Genomic DNA, 22638 nt, shown 5'->3' with positions numbered 1-22638 from the left:
GGGAGGGGGGAGGGAGGGGTGAGCTGAGGCCCCAGAGGAGGGTGGAAGTCTGCCCGCAACTGCCCATTGAGGGGCCCAAGCCCTGAGTGGGCTCCTGATGGTCCCGGCATGAAGCCTGCTGGTTGGCCGAGCTCATTCACTGATTGGCCAGAGGGTCCAAGCCTGCGGGGCGTGGCTCCTCCCCAAGCTGCCGGTGTTGGTGGATTCCGTGTCATTTCAGTCCCCAGCATCCCTGAGGGTTGGCTGCCACATTGTACAGGCCGAGCCTCGGAAGAGCGGATCAAAATTGGGACATAGCTGGGTATGGTGGGTCATGCCTATAATCCCAGCATTTTGGGAGGCTGAGGGGGGAGGATTGCTTGAGCCCAGGAATTCAAGACCAGCCTGGGCAACATAGTGAGATGTTGTCTCTGAAAACAAAAAGGAAACAAAGAAAACCAGGGTGGCCCATGAGTGCAGTCACAGCAAGCTGGGAGGCCAAGGCAGAAGGACCGCCTGAACCTAGGAGGTTGAGACCTCTGTGAGCTGTGATTGTGCCATTGCACTTTAGCCTGGGCAACAGAGTGAGACCCTGACTCAAAAGAGCAAAACAAAACAAAACAGGACATGGGTCTCTGTGGTTCTGGCTTCCCGGCTGCCCTGTACCTCTTTGCCTCAGTGGTGACCCTGGCCTCTGGGCTGCTGGGCAGATGGCACGTCTAGGATCAAGTGTCCTTCCAGAAGCACCCTTCCTGTATGTGGAAGGTCTTCAGAGGCAGCACCAGAAATCGAGAATGGGGGGCTCTCTTTGCAGAATCCCAGCCTCAAAGTGTAGCCACCTGGGTCATCTCCTGCCCCTCCCCCTAAACAGTCTTGCCAGTCACTCCTTGCCGATCCCAGCTCCTCCCATCCCTGCCCAGCACCCACTACCTGGCCTCCAAGCCTACTCTCTTGACTTAGGAGGACAAGACATGGGGTCTGCCTTCAGGCCCCCAGGGAGGGAACCCGGGAGCTCAGCTCTTGCCCCTGCCCGACCACACAAGGGAAGGGTGCATCCAGGCAGCAGGCACTTTCCGGTCCATCTCCCCCATGCACCATCTCAGCCTTGCAGAGGAGGGGGATCCACCTCTGGTGACTGAATGCCCAGGCATTTGTGTCTGTGGCTTTGCAGCCAGGCCAGGGCAGAACCTTAGGCTGGTCCTGTGACCTGAGCCTGAACTCACCTCCACGCAGTCCTCGTCCTTCTGATGCCTGGTGTGCTGCTCCCTGGGTCCTTGGCTCAGAAAAGCATTTCAGAGCAAGTTGCAAAGAGAGGTTTAAAGTACAATTTATTAGAACGAGAGAGAGAGAAAAAAAGGCATGTATGAGAGAATGCGAGTGACCTTAAGGAAAAGGGCACACGCTTACTGCTAGCACAATATGTTGTTAGCATATTGTCCAAAATGATGGTTAAGCAACCTATTCCCAAGCTAAGCTTTGATGGCAAGTTTCAATTCTTTTTTTTTTCTTCTTGAGTTGTAGTCTCACTCGGTCGCCCAGGCTGGAGTGCAGTGGCATGCTCACAGCCACCCCAGTATCGACTGCTGGGCTCCAGCAATCCTTCCACCTTAGGCTTCCAAGTAGCTGAAACTACAGGCGTGTGCTACCTTGCCCTCTATGTTTTGATTTATAGTAGACATGAGGTCTCTCCAAGTTGCTGGGACAGGTCTTGAACCCATGGGCTCAGACAATTCACTCGCCTTGGCCTCCCAAAGTGCTGGGATTACAGTCTGAGCCACCGAGTCTGGCCAAGTTTCAATTCTTATAATTTTACTCCTAAGTTTGCTTGTGTCACAAACTTTTTGAGACAGTAGGAAAAGTGGCTGCTTAGTTAAGCTTTCTCTTTGATCCCGTGCCTCAGTGTTTCCAATAAATCCCTACCATCCTGTTTTGGTCTTTGTAACCAGCCGCCCCACATTCCAAGGCCAGGCCTGGATTTCGGTTAGTGTGTAGTTGTTTAAAAGCAGTGCCCAGATGCCTGACCCTCTGGCTTCCTAATTATCCAAGCCTGTCTGTAAGAAACCCACTATCTATATCTAAGCAATGCTAGCTGTCCTGCCTCATGTCCCCCTGGCCTTATGCGGGAAGGGTCTTTCCTAGAGATGGGACCCAGCAGGTGCCCCTGGTCCCTGGAGCTCTAGAATCTTCTGGCATATTTTGCATCCCAGATTCCTGCCACCAACTCCAGGAAGTGGTGCATGGGCTAAAGTGGTGAATAAAATTCACCACCCCATGAGAAAAAGTTCATTTTAAAGCTCACTTATTCCTAGTGGAAAAAATAAGGTCAGCATCACTCATATTTGAAAACCAGCTGGAAACAGCCTGCCCGTAACTTTTTTGAATCAGTGGTTGGGTAGTTACATTAGGAACTTGGAGTCTATGACTATCAAGCAGGAAGTGTCTGGGCATCGTGGGGCCAGGATGGGACAGGGTGGGGATGGGAAGGGGGCCGACACAGGCTAGAGGAGAAGATATTTGAGTGGTTGTTCAGGAGTTGAAGAGGTGCTGAAACTCCATGGAGGCTCACAGGGCAAGACTGGCCTGGCTGGGGATGCCTCCTCAGGGTCCCCGGGCCTGCCCAGCTCTCCAGAACCTGGGGCCAAAAGGAAAAACATCTTGTGAATGTCCCACATTGCAGATTTCAGGTGCGAGGACTAAGGTGTCACAGAGAATAGAGGTGGGACAGCTCTTAAAACAAACAAACTGGAGCAGTCAACTTAAAAACGCATTCACTGGGTGGGTGCAGTGGTTCATGCTTGTAATCCCAGGACTTTGGGAGGCCAAGGTGGGGGGATTGCTTGAGCCCAGCTTGGGCAACATAGTGAGATCTCATATCAATTTTAAAATGAATATATTTATATTTACATATATTTTTAAGAAGAATACACACACACACACGCGCGCGCGCGCACACACACACACATATTTTAAAGCATTATTCCTAGTGGAAAAAATAAGGTCCAGAACCTGTTATTTCAGTAGGTGTTAACCCTGTAGGATATTTAGGGCCTGGAGGCCAGGGCAGACGGTGGCCTCCACTGCATCCAGGATCAGAGCAGAACTAGTATTTGTTGAGCAGATATGTGATGCCAGGCGCCATTCTGAATGTGTGGCAGACATGGACACCGTGACTTCTCTAGGCGACCCTTTGGGAGAGGCAGAGGGGTCCAGCCAGCCCAAGGTGAGCTCTTACAGGGGGACCATGGGAAGGAATGTCTGTCTCTGCCTCATTCTTCTTCCCTGGTGTTCCTCTGCCATCGCGCCCCCACCTCCATTGGCAAAACCCCATAGAAAACTAGGGCACCCGGGTCCCAGATATGATCTGCAGAGCTCAGACTCTCAGGGGCAGGGCAGGGTGCAGAGGAGGAGGGTGACTGGAGGATGCAGCAGAAGTTTCCAGAGCTTCCTGCTATCTGCATGGCCCTCCCTCTTGCTGTCTCAGCTCTCAGGGCTGTGTTCCTGGGTCTGCACGAGTTGGCTGTGCAGCCCAGAGGCAGCTGTGTGGCCTCTGTTTTCTGTCTTCCTAGCAGAGTCTAGGTGAGTTGTGGCTTCTCCTGAACATGCTTATTCATCCTGCCCATACCAGAGGAGCACCTGCCATATGCCAGGATACTCCAGGGCCCTGGGAATACGGCCGCCCATTTGAACAAGGCTGTGCCTGCGTGGGGCCACAGTGGTAGGGACAGTCAGGTGATGAGACTCATAGAAATGAATAGTGTGGAAAGGAAGGGAGAGGGAAAGAGGAAAGATAGACCAGCATAGTGTGACTCTGACTGGAGTAGACATCCTGGAACGACCAGAGCAAAGGGAGGTCAAGTGGTGGGGGGGAGGGGGCTATGGGCTCCAGCGAGCCAAAAGGTCTCTTGGGAGGTGATACTGGACAAACACTGAAGAGAGGGAGGGTGGCGTGTGCAAGTTGAGAGAAGAGCATCCTTTTGGTGGAGGAAAGAGCAGGTGCAAAGGCCCTGGGGTGGTCAGAGTTGAATCACAAGATGCACATGGCTGGGGGAGTCGGAGTTGGCAGGCTTGAACAAGAGGATGCATGTGGCAGAGGCGTTGCGAGTATGTTTGGGGCCAATGTGCAGGGTCTTGAGAGCACTGAAGAATCTTGATTTTCTTTCAGCTCTGAGTGGGGAGGCTCAGGAGCATTTGAGCAGAAGGCTCGTTGACCTTACCGTGGGATCTCTCAGCTGCCGAGTGGAAGCCGATGGAGCAGGAGGGGAGTCTGAAACCCCCTAGGATGGCAGCTTGGTCCGGAGAAGGGGTGGAGGTGGGGAGCAACGGGCAGCTTCTGGGAATGCTTTAGAGTAGGGTGCACAGGACACATCTGCGGGAGTGAGCTTGCCCCCTGGTGGGTGGTCACTGTGGGTGCTTGGTACTGGGACACGCGGGGCTGCTACTTGGCAGTGACTCAGACGTGGGCATCTCAGGTGGGTGAAGGGTGTGTCTTTGGAAGTGAGGCAGCGGGGTGGGCTGAGCCAGCCAGGAGTTTCAGAGAACCCCACGCCCCCTGCCGTCCTCAGTCCTGCCTCGGCTGTCCACTCCCGCCAAGAGAATGTACTAATTGTGGTCCTAGCTACGTCTTGGTCCCTTTGGGAGCCATTTTTACGGGGACTATATAGACACTCTCCACTGTACGGCACTCAGGAAGGAGCACTCATCTGAGCAGCATCACCCAAGGGGGCAGGGATAGCAGGCGACGCCCAAAGCTCCACGCTGCTCAGCTCACTGCTGCCCTGTCAGATTTTCTGTGCTCACTATCTGCATGGAAGGAGCGGTCTGTTCATCTGCTGGCTTGCTCGTTGCCTGCCTCCTCTCCGTACCCTGACGGAATCAGACCCGGTGAGCAGGCCGCAGCCGTGGTGTTTGTGCTGCACCACCAGAGCCCACAGGACTCTGTGATGTCTCACAGGGAAGTGCTCTGAGTGATTGGGTGTTTTAGTTTGTCCAGGCTACTACAGTACAACACCACAGACCAGGGGTGTCAACAGCAGACGTTGATTTCCCTCTGGTTGGAGGCTGAAGTCCCAGATCAGGGCAGCCGCAGGGTGGGTTCCCGGTGGGGACTGCTGTCTGGTTCGCGGATGGCCGCCTTCTGGCTGCCTCCTATTATAGCAGCGAGGGAGGGGGGCTCTAGTGCCTTTTCCTCTTCTTTTTCTTGTTTTTTGAGTCGGGGTCTCACTGTCCCCCAGGTTGCTGTGCAGTGGCATGATCATGGCTCATCTCAGCCTCGACCTCTGGGCATTGGCGATACTCTCACTTCAGCCTCTTGAGTGACTAAGAGTACAGGCACATGCCACCATGCCTGGTTCTCTCCCTCACTCCTTTCCTTCTTCCCTTTCTTCCTTCCCTTCTTTTGTTTTTTTTCTTTCTTTCACCAGGTCTCACTATGTTGTCCAGGCTAGTCTCAATCTCCTGAGTTCAAGCAACCCTCCCGCCTCGGCCTTCCAAAGTGCTGACATTACAGGTGTGAGCCATCACACCCGGCCACTTCCTCTTCTTACAAAGGCACATATTTCGTCATGGGGCCACCCTTTAACTGGATCACTTCCCAAGGGCCCCACCTTCAAATATCACCATGCTGGGGTTAGGGCTTCAACACACGAGACATTTGGTCCACAGTAATGCATGAGCACACAGGGTTTCCTTGTGATAGGCCAGGCGTGTGTGAGCAGCCAATGTGAAAAACGTCCAGAGTTATGAAGTGAAGGGTGTGGATTTCTTTTGTTGTTGTTATTGTCCTAAAGAACAAAAAGAGACTGATACAAAAAGAAAAACTGGCCAAGGAGAAAATGTCTGTTACTCGTTAAAGTGGGGTTCTAGTAAAGTTGTCTCTCTTTTTGTCACTGAGGATGAGAAACAGGGATGGGAATTCTGCCCTCATGAAAGACAGGAGATCCCACACCCCTAAATCACAGCAGGTGTGGAGAATCTCAGCCCTGTGCAGTGGAATCTGCCAGGGGAAGTAGAGGAACCAGGTGCTGTGGGGCTTCAGAAGGAACCAGGGACACCCGGCCTGGAAGACCGTCTTCATCCCTGAAAATAGCTGCTTCAGGAAGAACTCACTTTATGCACAAACATACAATTATAAAAAAAGAACAAGAGTGGGGTTCATTTAAAATATTGCAAGAAAGGCCAGGTGTAGTGGTTCACGCCTGTAATCTAAACAGTTTGAGAGGCTGAGGTGGGAAGATCGCTTGAGGTCAAGAGTTTGAGACCAACCTGGGTAACATAGCAAGACCTGGTCTTTATAAAAAGAATTTAAAGATGAGTCGGACGTGGTGGCATGTCTGTAGTCCCAGCTACTTGGGAGGCTGAAGCAGAAGGATCATCTGAGCCCAGAAGGTCATGGCTATGGTGAGCTGTGATTGGCCACTGCACTCCAGGCTGGGTGAGAGAGTGAAACCCTGACTCAAAGAAAAAAAACAAAAAAGCAAGAAAAAGGAAGAAAATAATAGAAAGGGCAAAAAGCAAAGGCACTGGGAAGAGTCTTTGGGAAAGACCATTTTCATTATCTTCCCCAGAAGATGGTGAAAACTTGTTTTAAAAGTTAGGAACTTAACAATCTAAATTAAAACTTATTTTCTATAAAACTAAAGCTGAAACAGGCTTAAATAAGATACAGTAAGACAATAAAAGATGAAAAACAGGCAGACAGGGCTCAAGGAAATAGTCAGAAAGAAAAAATTCACACAATGAAGTCCACACTAGAATCAGATAAAGAAAGACCAGGTGCTGCTAAAAAAGACACGCCCAGACATGGAGACAGGCTGGAAAAGAATGAGAAAAATAAAATGGAAAAGAGCAAAGAATTGATTAGATTAAAGAAAGCAGATAGAAAAGGAAAATGAAAAGAAGACCCAACACACGCATAATTGGTGGTCTCACAGAAGAAAACCAAACATAAAAAAGAAAATAATTCAAACTAAGAAAATATAAAGTAGAAAAAATTAACTCTAAAACTAAAGTTCAGATTTTCTAAAGCAGAAACTCACATTAAGAAAGAGCAAAATAAGTCCCCAGGGAAAGAATCATTAACCCAGACATTCATATCAGAATAAAAGACTAGAAAAGAATAGAACTATTATTCAAATTTAGCCATAAGATAGATTTCTAAAACTATTCCCAGTTGGAGGAGCTGTCATTTACCCAAGTTCTTTTTAAAGAAATTAAAAGAGAATGCATTTTGGTCAACCAGAAGGTGATTGAAGACACCATGAAGAAAAGGCCAGTAAGAATAAGGACTAAGCCGGGCTTGGTGGCTCAGCCTATAATCCCGCCCCTTTGGGAAGCTGAGGTGAGTGGATTGCCTGAGCCCGCGGGTTCGAGACCCGCTTGGGCAACTTGGCGAGACCTCATCTCTACAATAAATCAAAAATTAACCAAGAGTGGTAGTGCGTGCCTGTGGTTCCAGCTACTTGGAAGGCTGAGGTGGAAGGATCGCCGGAGCCCAAGTAGGTCGAGGCTGCGGTGGCTGGGAGCGGCCACTGCACTCCAGTCTGGGTGACTGAGTGAGACTCCAACTCAAAAAAAAAAAAAGAAGAAGAAGAAGAAGAAGGACTGGAGTCAAAGAAACAGAGAGACTTACAGCTACTGAGAAAAAGTGACTCAGATAATGACAGTGTAGACAGGGGGGCACTGGGAAGTGATCTGCAGGTAGTGTGGCCATGTAGATGACATGGCTCAGGTAGGTGATCTGCAGATAGAGTGGCCATGTAGACCTGACAGCACAGGGAGGAGATCTGCAGATAGTTTGGTACAGACCCAACGGAGTTCGTGTATATTTGGACCCAAAGACATACGAAAGGACTTGTGTAACTGTGTCTATGGCCAAAGGCCAGAAGTGAATCAAGGCGTTCATGGATGGGTGCAGGGATCCAAAGTTGGCAAGTGGGAGTCCCAAGGTCATGTTTGCCTCTGGAGCTCCCCTGAGGTCAGGCTGAGCCGAGAAGGACTCCTCTTCCCAGCCACCCACCCCTCTCGCTCTCGCCTGAGAGCTGCTTCTTGGGAAATCCCGTGCATTTGCAACATGACATCAACATCCAATACAACTAGATTTGGCCTGACCCTGCGATTCTCTCTAAAGTGCCCATACAAGCACGTGGCCCGTGGTGGTTGCCAGATCAACCTTGTTGCTGGGTCCCAACCCTGGTAGCAGACCTGAAACAGCTTTCACTAAGTCTCAGATGACAGCATTGCTGGCGAAATCCTCTCACTTTCAGCAGGCAGGCTGGAACCCCTGGGTGGCAGGGAGAAGATGATGGCAGTGACATGGGGAACACAGATAGCACAGAGGCACAGCTCACCACTTGCGTGAACTCTGCCCTCCTGCTCCTGCCCTCAGCGTCATTGTCCAAGCCAACTCTCAGGGTCCCTGCTCTGCGGTGACCGTCCTGTCTGCTGTCCATCTCCCAGGCAACAGGGGAGCCATCTGGGGCTTCCGGCCTTGAGGGCTGGTATACTCACATGTCAGCCACAGTCTCCTCCCCAGCCATCAAAGGACACAGTTCCTTAGCTGAAGAATGTGGTCTGGGGATAATTAGCTCTAACAGCCTTAAAGACACCATCCTGTGGACGGGGCTTTGACAGAAGAGTTGCTGTCCAGTCATGTCACAATCAGCCTGGATGTCACTCACAGACGAAAGGCAGGTCGCTGCAGATGCCAGGGACTCAGGAAGCACCCTGCAAGTGGCTCCCTGGAGAGCTGCTCAGACCCGAGGAAGAGGCAAAGCATGAACTCATTTGGCCTGTTCAGCTGCCGGGAGAGCCTGGTATCTTTTAGTCGCCATGTGCCAGTAATAACAGTGACACCGTCAGGGGGGCTGGGGGATCCCTGTTGGGCGCTGTGTCCAGGAGGCACTCACTATAACTCCAGGAGGAGCAGGCAGGTCTCATAGACACCTGTTTATAGGTGAAAGGAGGTGGGCACATCAGTCACTTACTCATGGTCCTGGAATTTCAAAAGGGCAAAGCCAAGATTCTGCCCGCCCACAGCTGCCCACACAAGTAACAACCCTGCCGCCTGCCCACACATGTGACCGCCTTGCCGCCTGCCCACACGCATGACTGCCTTGCTGCCTGCCCACCGAGTGCTGCCCACACACATGAACAACTTGCCACCTGCCCACACACATGACCACCTTGCTGCCTAACCCTCAGTGCTGCAGACACAGAGGAAAAAGCCACAGCCCTGCATTGGAAAGTGTCAGGTCCAGGGGGGCCAGTCCAGGGCCGAGCTGTGAGCAGCTTGTGGGTACCCTGGGAGGGTGGTGGCTCAGTGCTCCAGCAGAGCTGGGTGGCTTCTGGGGAGGGTCACACCCAGCTGTGTCCATGGTGCTGGGCAATGATGGAGGGTGGGGTGGGTGAGGATGCCCGGGCACAGAGGACCGCCGCACGGGTGGGAGGGAGGGCAGGGCAGCTCTGAGCCACTGTGGACAGGAAAGGGAGAGGAAAGACCCAGGACTCACCCAGACAATCCCAGAGATGGCAGGATCAGCCAGTGGCAGGAGACTGTGGAGTCAGAGCGGTGCTTGGCTTTGTCTCCCCTTTCAGATGCAAAAGATTCCAGCATGTTTATGAACTGAAGGGAAAACCAGAAGAGACAGCGGAATTGCAGACACAGCCAGCCAGAGGATTCGGGCAGAGCTGGGTCTCAATGGCCGCAGGAGAACAGAGGCTCTGATCACACTTAAAATTCAGTACAGGCAAGATGTGGTGGCCCGTGCCTGCAATCCCAACATTTGGGAGGCCAAGGCAGGAGGATCTCTTGAACCCAAGAGCTTGAGACCAGCAGCCTGGACAAATAGCAAGGCTTCATCTCTACAAAAAAAAAAAAAAATTAGCCTGGTGTGGTGGCGTACACCTGAAGTCCCAACTCCTTGAGAGGCTGAGGCAGAAGGATGGCCTGAGCCTAGGAGGACGGAGGCTGCAGTAGGCTGTGTTCATGCCACTGCACTCCAGTGTGGGCAACAGAGTGAGACACATACACACACACACACACACACACACACACACACACAAATCAAGTATGTTATCTACAAGGAACACTTAAATAAATATTCAGTTTAAAAACAAAGGATTGATGTAGGCATTTGCATGGGCAAATGACAACAGAAAGAACAGACAAGTGACAATATGAATATCCGTCAAAAATAACTCAGAGCACAAATCAATAAAAGGGACAGAGACACGCATATGTTAATAAGAGGTGTTATACTCAGTAGAGCTGATGCGCTCAAACCTTTGTGTGCTCAGCATCTCATAGTAAAATGTAGACAGAAAAATGGGGATAGAGGAGGAAAAACAGCAAGACCCAGCCGAGATGAGAAATCCAACGCAGCCTTGTTGATGCACATTAAATCCCGAGGTCAAAAACACGTAAGAATTGGGGGTAGGAATCGTACAATTGGTCATGGAGGATTTATAAATATTTTATCTGTCACCCTTTACCCCTCCACGTCATGAAATACTGCTTTTCCCCCATAAATCCGTGGAACACAAGGAAGCTATGAAAAATCACTTGATCTCATCCATTAGGGAAAGGCAGCCTTTCAGGAAGTAAGCCATGCTCACCTACCAGACTGGCAACATTAAGCGTGTTCTAGAGGAGGTGCAGGCTGTGGTGCTGATCATAGACCTCAACCCCTCCGTCCTCCGTGACCTCATGACCTGCTCTAATCAGTCCTGGCTGAGTAGGCATCACAATTGTCTCCTCCTCCCAGAGGAGCCAGCATGTGGTCTACCAAGCTTGTGTGACCTCTGCTGCAGTGACCAACAGTGGCCCAGTGGGACCGCACTGCACCTTCCTGGATGCTACAGGGAGGATGGCGTCATGCAGAGGTACAGCCTGCCATGTAGACAGGAAGCGGGACTGAGACACACCCCTTAGCTCCCGTGACCATGGAGATTTGGGCTCGTCTGTTACCAGGTGTTGCCCAGCCCTTCCTGACTGATGCAGAGGACAACATTGTAGGTCCCATTAAAAATTTAAATGCTCATAAAGTGTGATTGCAAATCTACTTCTCAGCAAATGCCCTTTTTTTGTTTTAAAGATGTGGGGTACAATTCAGGATTAGGTATATAAGTGGTCACCATACAGGTAGCGTTCAGGCCTCCCTTTGGTCCCCACTTTGCCTGGTTTGAGATCAGTTACCCTTATTGATGTTGTGTCCCTCCCACTCCCACCCCAGCAGTATCCTGCTACTGCCAATCCCTTTCTTATAGTATTTTGGTAAATGTCCAGGGTCCGCTTATGAGTGAGAACATGTGGTACTCTGTTCCTTGTTTCTGTGATAGGTCACTGAGTATTATAGAGTTTTTTGTCTGTTTAATTGGAGTCTCACTCTGTCACTCCGGCTGGAGTGCAGTGGCATCATGATCTCAGTTCAGCACAGCCTTCACCTCCTGGGCCCAGTCAATCCTCCTGCCTCAGCCTCCCACATAGCTGGGACTACAGACATGTGTCACCATGCCTGGCTGTTTTATTTTTTATTTTTGTAGAGACGGGGTCTCGCTACATTGCCCAGGCTGGTCTCAAACTCCTGGGCTCAAGCAATCCTCCCACTTCAGCCTCCCGAAATGCTGGGACTACAGGCATGAACCTCTGCATCCAGCCCAGCAAATGCAATTCTCCTTCTGAGCAATTGACTCACACTCCCAACTGAGAGCACCCGGAAGAGTCAGTCAACACACAATAGCAACCCGTTGGAAGGCATCGGAAGTCTGCAGCAGGTACAGGGACTAACACTCCAGACAGGGGAGACCCACAGAAGATAAAGTAATGGCTGTGGCTGTGATTTCTCAGGGCCTCCGCTGACCTGGGCCTAGCAGAAGGCTGAGAAGCTGGGTGTGGTGGGACTGGGGGAGCAGAGCTGGGAACGGGAACCTCAAAGGGTGTTTAACAATCATGCGGGCTGGATGGCAGACACGGAGATTCGGGAGCTCAGATAGCCGGTTTCCTGATTGACATTTGCCAGGTTCCAAAGCCACACATATGGATGCCGGAAGCTCCCGAACAGCAAGCAGAATGTCCCGAATGTTGTTTTTATTTATTTCTGTACACTTGACTTGGCATGCCTAAAAGACCAAGCCCCTCGGGCAGCGGCGTCCAGTGAGCCCACCAGACTTGCACGTGAACTTGTTGGGCGACTCCATTCTAGAGACAGAGGGGAGCTGACTGTCAGAGCTGTTGGTGGCCTTGACTCAGCTCAGCCCCTCATGGTAGCGGGGGTCAGCCTCCCATTCCCTGTGCCTGTCAGAGGAAGGGGTGAATATTTTCTAGCAGAATACATCTTGTGTACTTTCTGCAGTTTTTGTTTATACATCCTGTCCAGCAACAAATGAAAAAACTTGCTAGGCATATGCCTGAAAACCAAGAGGGAAAAATATGCACCGAGAACGGAATCAGGCTGGGCGCAATGGCTCACGTCTGTAATCCCAGCACTTTGGGAGGTGGAGGCGGGAGGATTGCTTGAGGCCAGGAGTTCAAGACCAGCCTGAGCAATATTGCTAGACCCTATCACTCCAAAAAACAAAATAAAAAGTTAGGTGAGCATGGTGGCACACACTTGTGGTCCAGGTACTTGAGAGGCTGAAGCAGGAGGATCATTTGAGCCCAGGAGGCTGAGGTTGCGGTAAGCCACTATCATACCACTGCACTCCAGCCTGGATGACAGAGCAAGATCCCGTCTCAAAAAAGAAACAAAACAAAACAAACAAAAAGACATAGCAACAACAACCAGAATCAGTGGTGACATAGACTAGAGAAACAAATGAAGACTTGAAAACAACCAGGAGAAAAACGTGCAAGAAAATGAAAGGGAAAATAAGTAAAAAGAAAAAGAGTTTTACCCAAGAAATGGAATCTATAAAAAGAACTAAATGTAAAGTCCAAAACTTAAAGACATAATATTTGAAATTAAGAAACTCATGAATGAATCTAGCTGCACTTTATTTTATTTTTATTTATTTTCGAGGTCTCACTCTGTTGCCCAGTCTGGAGTGCAGTGGCACAACCACGGCTCAGCGCAGCCTCGACCTCCTGGACTCAGGTGATCCTTCCACCACAGCTTCCCGAGTAACTGGGGCTACAGGCACATGCCACCATACCGGTGTGGAGACGAGGTCTCGCTATGTTGCCCAGGCTGGTCTCAGACTCCTGGCGTCAAGTCATCCTCCCAAAGTGCTGGGATCACAGGCATGAGTCGCTGCACCCAGCCTGTGCTTTAAATATAGCAGAACTCTGGGTTAAAAAACAAAATAAACAGTGAATTTTTAAAAAATCGTAACTAAAGCACAAAGAGGTGAGAAAAGGAAAAAAAGATAAGACACGAAACATTCCGTCAGAGTATCTTTTATATGTGCGACTGTAATCCCTGAAGGAGAGAGAGGGAGGAAGGAGAGAAGACACATTTGAAGAAGTCAGGATTCAGAACTTCCTAAAACTCATGGAAAGCATCAGCTTGCAGATCTAGAAAGTTCTGTAAGCCTCACGAAGGACCGATATGAAAGAAACCACACCTTGACACATCCTGGAAAAACTGATGAAAACAGAAAAAAAGAAACTTTAAGAGCGACCAGGGGAGGATGATACACTGTCCTCACTGAAGCAAAAATCAGACTGAAGGCTGAGTTCTCACCAAACGAAGAGAGCCAGGGACAGCAGGTGACAGCGTTCACGGGCCGAGGTAAAAAAAGACACGCCAACCCGGGAGTCTATATCAGGAAACACACGCTGCAGGAGTGAAGACATTTCAGGCAAGGAAATGCTGAGAATTCGTCAGCACAAGGCTTGAGCTGAAGAAATTCTAAGTCGAGTTCTGCAGATGGAGGGAAAATAGCCCCAGACAGGAACATGGAGACAGAAGAGGAGCAAGAGAAGGTAAATCCTCATGGAACAGAAGACATGTGACCATGTATAACCATTGTAAATTCAATGCGATACAACAATGACGCCAAGGCAGGGGGATTCACGAGCTGGGTTCCAGAGTCCTGGCAGAGCAGGAAATTGGCAGAGTTTCAATCTACATTGAACTGCTATATATTAGTCAAGGATGAACATGAAAATCTCTAGAATAGCCACAAGAAAAAATAGTAAAAGGATGTATAACTATCCATTTAAGAGAGGGAACATGGAGTAAAAAAAAGATTTCATTAACCTAAAAAGAAGGCAAGAAATAAGAGGAAAGGGAACAGAAATTGGATGGAGTCGAATCGAAAACTAGTAGAAAGATGACAGGTGGCAAACACAATGTGTAGAAACGACATGAAATAGCGTGGGCTAAATATCTCAAGTCAAAAACTCATTGTTTCAGACCAGATACAAGAAATAAAACCTGATCGTAAGCCACTTAAAAGAGACACTCCTTAAATCTAAGGACACAAAACAGATTGAAAAAAAAAATATGGAAAAGAGAGAATACGTAAACACGAACCAGAAGAAAGCAGGTAGAGAGATATGAATGTCAAAGCAGATGCTTTGCTCAGATGGACACAGGCATGTCCTGAAATCCACGCATCAGGAAAACATTATAGTCTCAAATTAGCATCAACACACAAAATACATGAAACAGAAATGGACCAAACTGAATGAAGGGAGAAGTCCATGTTCATACAGAGAGACTTTAACCTGCCCCTCAAAATGGCTGAATTAATAAGCAGACAAAAATGTCAGTAAGGACCTGGACGTTCTGAACAACGCAATTGACAAACCTGACCTAATTGACAAGTGACACAGACCATTGCACGGCCACAGCAGAGTACGTATTCCCTTCATTAGTATGCAGGACGTTTGCCAGCATGGCCATGTGCTGGTTCCTGGAGCAAGTCTCAACATACTTCAAATGACTGAAACCATTCCGAGTTTGTTCTCTGGCTGCCATGGAATTAGACTGGATATAAAAACATAAACACAACTAGAAAATTCTCAACTGCCTGGAAATTAAGCCATTTGTCTCTAAATTGTAGAGCACAGAAGAAATCATGAAGGAAGTTCGAAAACACCATGCATGGATTGATAATGGGAGATACAACATGTCAACATTGAGGAATACAGTTAAAGCAGTTCTTGGAGGGAAATTTATAGCCTAACACAGCAGTCCCCAACATTTTTGGCAATAGGGACCGATTTTGTGGAAGATAATTTTTCCACAGATGGCTGTGAAGGGAGGATGTTCAGGCATTAGATTCTCATAAGGAGGGTGCAACCTACATCCCTTGCATGTGCAGTTCCCCAGGTTCAGGCTCCTATGATAATCTAATGCCCCCACTGATCTGACAGAAGACAGGAGCTCTGCTCACCTGCCACTCATCTCCTGCTGTGTGGCCTGGTTCCTGACAGGCCCCAGACCAGTACCAGTCCATGGCCCGAGGGTTGGGGATCCTTGGCCTAATATGCGCATACTTAAAAAGAAGAAAGACTAAAAATCAATGAGCCAAGCTTTTATCTCTAGAAGCTAAAAAAAGCCAAAGCCTAGTAAAGGCAGAAAGAATGAAGGAAATAAGACTATGACAAGAAATCAATGAAGTAGACTGCAAATGAAAATCCACAAAGCCAAAACTGACTCTTTAAAAATATAAATAAAATGAATGTATCCCTAGCAAAAGTGACCAAGGGGAAAAAAGAAAAAGCAAATAAATAAAGGAAGACAAATTTTCAGGAAGAAACATGCATTAAGAAATAATGACGGGGGCCACCCCTTTGGGGCCCCTCCAACTATGGGAGATTTTCTGTTCTCTCAATAAATCCTGCTTTAAAAAAATAAATAAATAATGACAGGATATTATACATAATTTATGTAAATACATTTGATAATTTAGATTAAATGGGTGAATTCTCTTTCCCCTAAAAACATAATGTATCAAAATTTATGATAGTATTTAATGTGATATGTTTGATATTTGCTAAATAAATTATACTCACTATTAAAATGTTTTTCATCAAGAAAACTCCAACCTCAGATAACTTCAGTGTATTTTCTCAAACATTTAGAGAAGAAATAACATTGATCTTATACAAATGATTCTGGGGAGCAGAAAGGGAAAGACCATGAGCTGCCTGACTCACTCTGTGAGGCCAGCATAACCTTGACAAAGACTTCAAACGGACACTGGAAGAGAGGAGAGTCACAGGCCAACTTCCTTCATGACTTACATGGGGAAATATTGGCAGATTGAACCCAGTGATACTTAAAAATAATAATACTTAAAAAATAATAATCTGCTAGAACCACAGAGGAAGGTTTACTGTAAGAATGCAAAATCAATCCACATAATTCAAATTCTGATATGTAAAAGAGACGCATCATAATGGCATATCAATAAATGCAGGATTTAATAAAATCCAATATACACATCCGTGAAAAAACTCTTAGAATAGAGTGGAATAGATGCCATTGATCTTCCCTAAACTGATAAGAAAGTAAAACAACCCAGTAAACATCATGAAAGCAGGACTAGTACAAGGGTACCCGCTAGTGATTTCTATTCAACATAATAGTGTAGTTTGTAGCAAATGCATTCAGGCAAGAAAAATAAGTTATAGGAAAGAAAAAAATCAAATGGATATTATTTGCAGATGCCATGACTAGTGGGTAGAAAGAAAATTAATCTAATCACAGACTCTTCAAATCTAGAAGTAAATTTAATTGAATTTTTATGTATGATGACAAAGTTGAAAAATTTAAATTTAAGCCCATTGTTTACAATACATAAAAGATATCTAACATCTAGGAATAAATGTAACAAGAGATATATAAGACCATACATAGAAAATTACAAAACAGTTTAACAAGAAATTAACAAAGACTTAAATAAATGTGAAATAATACTAAGTGTATAGATTGGAAGAGTAAGTACTGACATTTTATGTCAATTCTGAAAACAATCTACAATCAGTATAAATTATGATAAAAATCCAAAGTATTTTTTTCATAAATTGGTAAGGTTACAACTATCATAAAGAAACAAAGCTGGAGCATTTGCTCTCCCAGATGTCATGACTTGTAACCACAGGAGATAAAATGACATGGGTTCAGCACATGGGTGCATCAGTTTATCATTGTAATAAATCAGAAAGTCCAGAAAGAGACCTACCTACACACCTGTATAATCAACTGAATGGTGACAAAGGTAAAAGTTCACTGAGTAAAAAAATTGTGGTCTTTTCAACAAATGGTGCTAGGTCCATTGAATATTCATATTATAAAAATGCATTTTGATCCTTACTTCACCACATAAAAAAATCAATTCCAGATGGATGGTAGACCTAAATGTAAATGGTCAAACAAAAAATTTTAGAAAAAAAGCATAGGAATACATACATTATCATGACTTTAGAGCAGGCAATTATTTCTTGAATAATAAATACAAAAACGAAAGGATAAATGTTGAGTTTCTAGCTATGCTGATTACCCTGATTTGATCATTATACATTGAAATATCACTCTGCATCCCATTAATATGTACAATTATTATGTGCCAACTAAAAATAAAAGGACAAAAAACACTAATCACCAGAAAGAATTATATATTGGACTATTTTAAATTTAAAAACTTCTGCTCAGCGCAATATATCAATAAGAGAGTGAAGAAGCAAACCACAGAATGGAAGATGCTATTTACAACATATATTTCACCAGGGACTTATATCCAGGATGCATTGAAAATGCCTACAAATCATTAAGAGAAGAACAGATAACCTAATAGGACAATTGGCAAAAAGATTCAAATAGACATCTCAGAAAGGAAGATGGCCAAATGGCCAATAAACATATGGAAAAAGGCTCAATGCCATTAGTTGGTAGGGAAGCACAAATTAAAAACCAGAGTTAGAGAGCATCATGTCCACCAGAAGGACTAAGATGGAGAGGTGAAAAATACCAAGTTTTGACAAGAAATCAGGACTATCGTACATTGCCAGTTGGCATGTAAATTGGTACATAACTGTGGAGAAATGTTTGACAAAAATCTGCCAAGCTGGATGTAGCATTTGCCCTTGTATAGACCCAACAGGAGTGGATGAATATTTTTACCAGAAGGCATGAACAAGGATGACCATAGAGACAAGATTTATAATCCCAAACTGGAAATGAAAATGCCCCCTAAGAGAAGAATGACCAAGCAATCTGTGGGATGGTCACATGATGGCTGCTGCATATCTGTGAGTTTGATGAGCTGCCACTACCCCAACATGGATGAGCCCTCTGAACAAAATATTGAATGAAAGGACAAGAAATGGGCCAGGCATGGTGGCTCGTGTCTGTAATTCCAGCACTTTGGGAGGCTGAAGCAGGAGGATCGCATGAGGCCAGGGTTTCAGGACTAGCCTGTACAACAGAGTGAGACCTCATCTCTACAAAAAAAAGTGAAAAATGTTAGCAGGGTATGGAGGCACTCACCTGCAGCCCCAGCTACTTGGAAAGCTGAGTCAGAAGGGTTACCTGAGCCTAGGGGTTCAAGGCTGCTGTCAGCTGTGATTGTGCCACTGGGTAACAGAGTGAGACCCTGACTCAATTTAAAAAAAAAAGAAAGGAAAGAAAAGATTTTAAAAAAAGGACCAGAGATGAAAAAATATGTGTTGAATGATTTCACTATTTAAAGTTTACAGGCAAATGAATCTAACAAATGCTGTTGGAAGTCAAAATTGCAGTTGACCTTGGGAGCCAGCATGATGACCAGAAAGGAGCACAGGGAAGGCTTGTGGGGGTGGGTAGCGGGGTAGTGGGGGCGGACTAGTCTTTACCTGGATGCTGTTCACACATGAAGATTCACCAAGGATGTCCATTGCAGCATTGTTTACAATAGGGAAAAATTAGAAACAGCCTATGTGTCCATCAATAGGAAAATGATTAAATCAATAATCGCCTATTAATATTGTGGGACACTAGGGAGAGGTTAGAAAGAATGAAGCAGATTTCAATAAATTGGTGTGGGGCAGATGTGCAAGCCATGATGCCAGTTGAAAAACACCAGGCTACAAAACAATAGATACAATTGTTTAAATGTCTGACTCAAATTACATATTTCTGTAAGTTATATATTTATATGCAAACATATAGAAAAGTGTCCTAAAGAAAGAACACCAATTGTGCTGTGGTCTGAATGTTGGTGTCCTCCTCAAATTCAAATGCTGGAACCTAATATCCAATGTGATAGTGTTAAAAGGTGGGACATTTGGGAAGTGATTAAGGTATGAGGGCTCCATCCTCATGAATGGGATTAACACCCAGATAGAAGAGGCTGGAGTGAGTAACCTGGCCCATTTGACCATGTACAGCACCATCTATGAGGCAGCCCTCACCAAACACCGAATTTGCTGGAGCCTTGATCTTAAATTTCCTGGCCTCCAGAACTGTGAGCAATAAATTTCTGTGATTTATAATTATTCAGATTAAGTTATTTTGTTATGATAGCCCAAATGGATGAAAACAAACTGGAAAAGTGATTTATTTTTTTCCTGAGGAACAGACTAAGACTAGAATTGAGGACAGAGGTCAAAGGTGAGGCAGAGTAGCTAGCACAGGTAAGACATAGATAGACACATTTCCCATAGGCAGGTTTTAGGAAGCGTTCAGACATTTTAAAAATTATATTTTACTGCAGACCAAGTGGCAGCCTACCCCCTCCCCTCAGCAAATCAAAAGAAAACTCTCAGATGCAAGAATAGGACAGCCCAACCTTTCAATTCATGGTTTAACATAATAATCACTAAGAAACTTTTAGCTTCCCCATCGAAGGCCAAGTACCTCTCCTAAACTGATCAAAGCCATAAAAATGATAACAAGACCACCTTTTGGCGCAGGAACTTGTGAATTGGAAATGTCTGGCCAGTCTCCTGCAAAGGACAATGTGATCAAGAAAAGACTCCCCCGCCTCCCTTCAGGAGCCTGGAGATGCCAATCTCCAGAGTGATGGATACCCAGGCTCCACCCTCTTCAGCATATCAATCATTGTGAAGGTCTATCAGGGCTATTGTAAAGAGCAAAAGGTGGGATTTCTTTCATCCATGTCAGTTCTGGCACGGCACCCTCTCTTTTCTCCCTTCTTTCTCTAATAAACTGTTTTAAAACTTTGCTGGCTGCTCTAAAATTCATTTAAGATATGATCCAAAGCATTCACAGGTTTTGTGCTGCACCCTACCTGACATCAAAAGATATTTTATGTTTATTTATGTTACTTCTTATTAAAATAACAATATAATCATGATTACTTGGGTAATTAAAAATAATACTTCAAATGATAAGTGAAAGATTTCCAAAGGGAGCAATTCCTAGGCAAATAAATGCATACCAGATACTTACAACTTCAATATGTTCAAAAAGTTAAAATTGTACAAACAAAATCATTTTACCTTAAAGCAATAAAATTATATATTATTAATAAAAGTCTGAATTTAAAAATCCTTGCCAAGTGATCATTAAAAGGTAATCCTGTAAGCATTTGAAGAAAAATGACGAAAGAAATATTATTCAAACTCTGGAATATCAGGAAAATAATTGCTCATGAGAAATGTGTTTCTACTAAGCCATCCTCAAAGACAGTCACATCTTTAAATGCTTTCATTATCAAACAAGAAAAAAGATCAGAACTTTCAAGTCAATGAGGTTTTTTTTTTAAAGCCGTTCCAAGGAAGAAAAAAATTGTCCAGATAATAGCAGAAATTATTGAATTAGAAAAGGGGAAAATGATGATTGATAAGTAAATTAAGAGCTAAGAGATAAGAAAATTAAGGAGCTAACTCTTTAAAAAAATTATCCAACACAACAGACCAAACTCTGGCTACGCTAGTTATTACAAAGAGGGAGGGGTAAGAAACAACAATTAAACAAAAATTTAAATCTTGTAAGGAAGACAGAAAATGCATATGCAGTTTTAAATATGAACAAGGAATTACTTGCACAGTTATATGCTGATAAAGCTGAACAGAAAGAGAGAAAAGCACCGAACAACACGAATAAAGAGTTACTCCTGGAGAATTTTTTTAAAAGAAAAATAATCTCCAAAAGAGGGTCCAGACTCAGGCGCTCTTGTTAGTGAGAGATTGTGAACGTGTAAGACACGATTATTTCCAAAGTTATAGAACAGTTTTCAAACCATATTGTTAGGCCAGTCGGTGCCAGTGTCATGGGTAAGATGCAAAGAACTGCACAGAAATTAAATTGGAAAAGATAGTTTATTTAGAAAGTAGGTTAGAGAGAGAGGGTGAATCCACGTCTCCAAGATGGAGAAGGGGCCAAAACTTAAAGCAAGCATGGTGGCCAGAGCTTGAGACGAGGGGTCTTTTAAAACTTCTTTTGGGAGTGGGGTGGGGGGAGGTGGTGGCAGGCAAGCATTCACCAGAGCTGACATAACGGTGATGATCAGCAGGTCAATGGGTGGCTCAGTCACATAGATGAGAAGGGCAGGTCTGGTAGCTAAAAGACAAACTCTTTTTTTTTTTAGTTGGAGTCTCACTCTGTCACCCAGGCTGGAGTGCAGTGGCACGCTCACAGCCACCCCAGTGTTGACCTGCGGGCTCCAGTGATCCTTCTGCCTCAGCTTTCCAAGTAGCCGGAACAATAGGTGTGCACTACCATGCCCAGCTAATTTTTTTTTAACTTTTAAATTTTTTATTTTGAAAGATATGGGCTACAATTCAGGGTTAGGTATACAATTTTAAAAAAATTTATTGTAGAGATGAGGGCTCACCAAGTTGCCCAGGCTGGTTTCGAGCCCCTGGGTTCAGGCAATCCTCTCGCCTCGGCCTCCCAAAGTACTGGGGTTACAGGCTTGAGCCACCACACCTGGCAGAAGAATGAGTTAATATAATATAATGTATTAGTTTATAGTATACCACATCAATATACCCCAAAATGTCAACTAAATAAATGTTAAAATTTTATTCAAGAAATTGCCTGGGCATGGTGGCTCAAGCCTGCAGTCCCAGCACTTTGGGAGGCCAAGGTGAGGGGATTGCCTGAGCCTGCAGGTTGGAGAACAGCTTGGACAACTTGGCGAGACCTCATCTCTACAATAAATCAAAAAATTAACCAGGTATGGTAGTACACATCTGCAGTTCCAGCTATATGGAAGGCTAAGGCAGAAGGATCACCTGAGTTCAGCAGGTCGACGCTGGGGTGGCCATGAGTGTGCCACTGCACTCCAGCCTGGGTGACAGTGAGACTCCAACTCAAAAGAAAAAAAATTATTCAGAAAAGTAAAAAGTACATCTCTGATAAAAACACTCAATAAATAGTAAAGTCTCATAAATGCATAAAAGGACTGTCAACGTAATTATTTAACAATTCTGTGTGGCTGGGCAAGGTGGCTAATGCAGCTTGAGGGCAGGAGTCCAGGACCAGCCTGGACAACATAGAGAGACTTGTCTTTACAAAAAATAAGAAATTATCCAGACACAGTGGTGCATACCTGTAGTGTCAGCTATTCAGGAGGCTGAGGCAGGAGGATTGCCAAGAAGTCCAGGCTACAGTGAGCCATAGTTTCACCACTGAATTCCAGCCTGGGAGACAAAGCAAGACCCTGTCAAAAAGAAAAAAGAAAAAAAGAAAGAAATTTAACTTCCTCAAACCGCCCTTTAGTTCAACATGGCATTTCCTTTACTGATTTCAAATGTCTTAGACAGAT

The sequence above is a fragment of the Carlito syrichta genome, unplaced genomic scaffold (assembly GCF_000164805.1).
Source record: "Carlito syrichta isolate Samal-C Ts95f unplaced genomic scaffold, Tarsius_syrichta-2.0.1 Scaffold303035, whole genome shotgun sequence".
Lineage (NCBI taxonomy): Eukaryota > Metazoa > Chordata > Mammalia > Primates > Tarsiidae > Carlito > Carlito syrichta.
The sequence above is the reverse complement of the archived record's forward strand: the minus strand, read 5'-3'. Positions refer to the sequence as shown.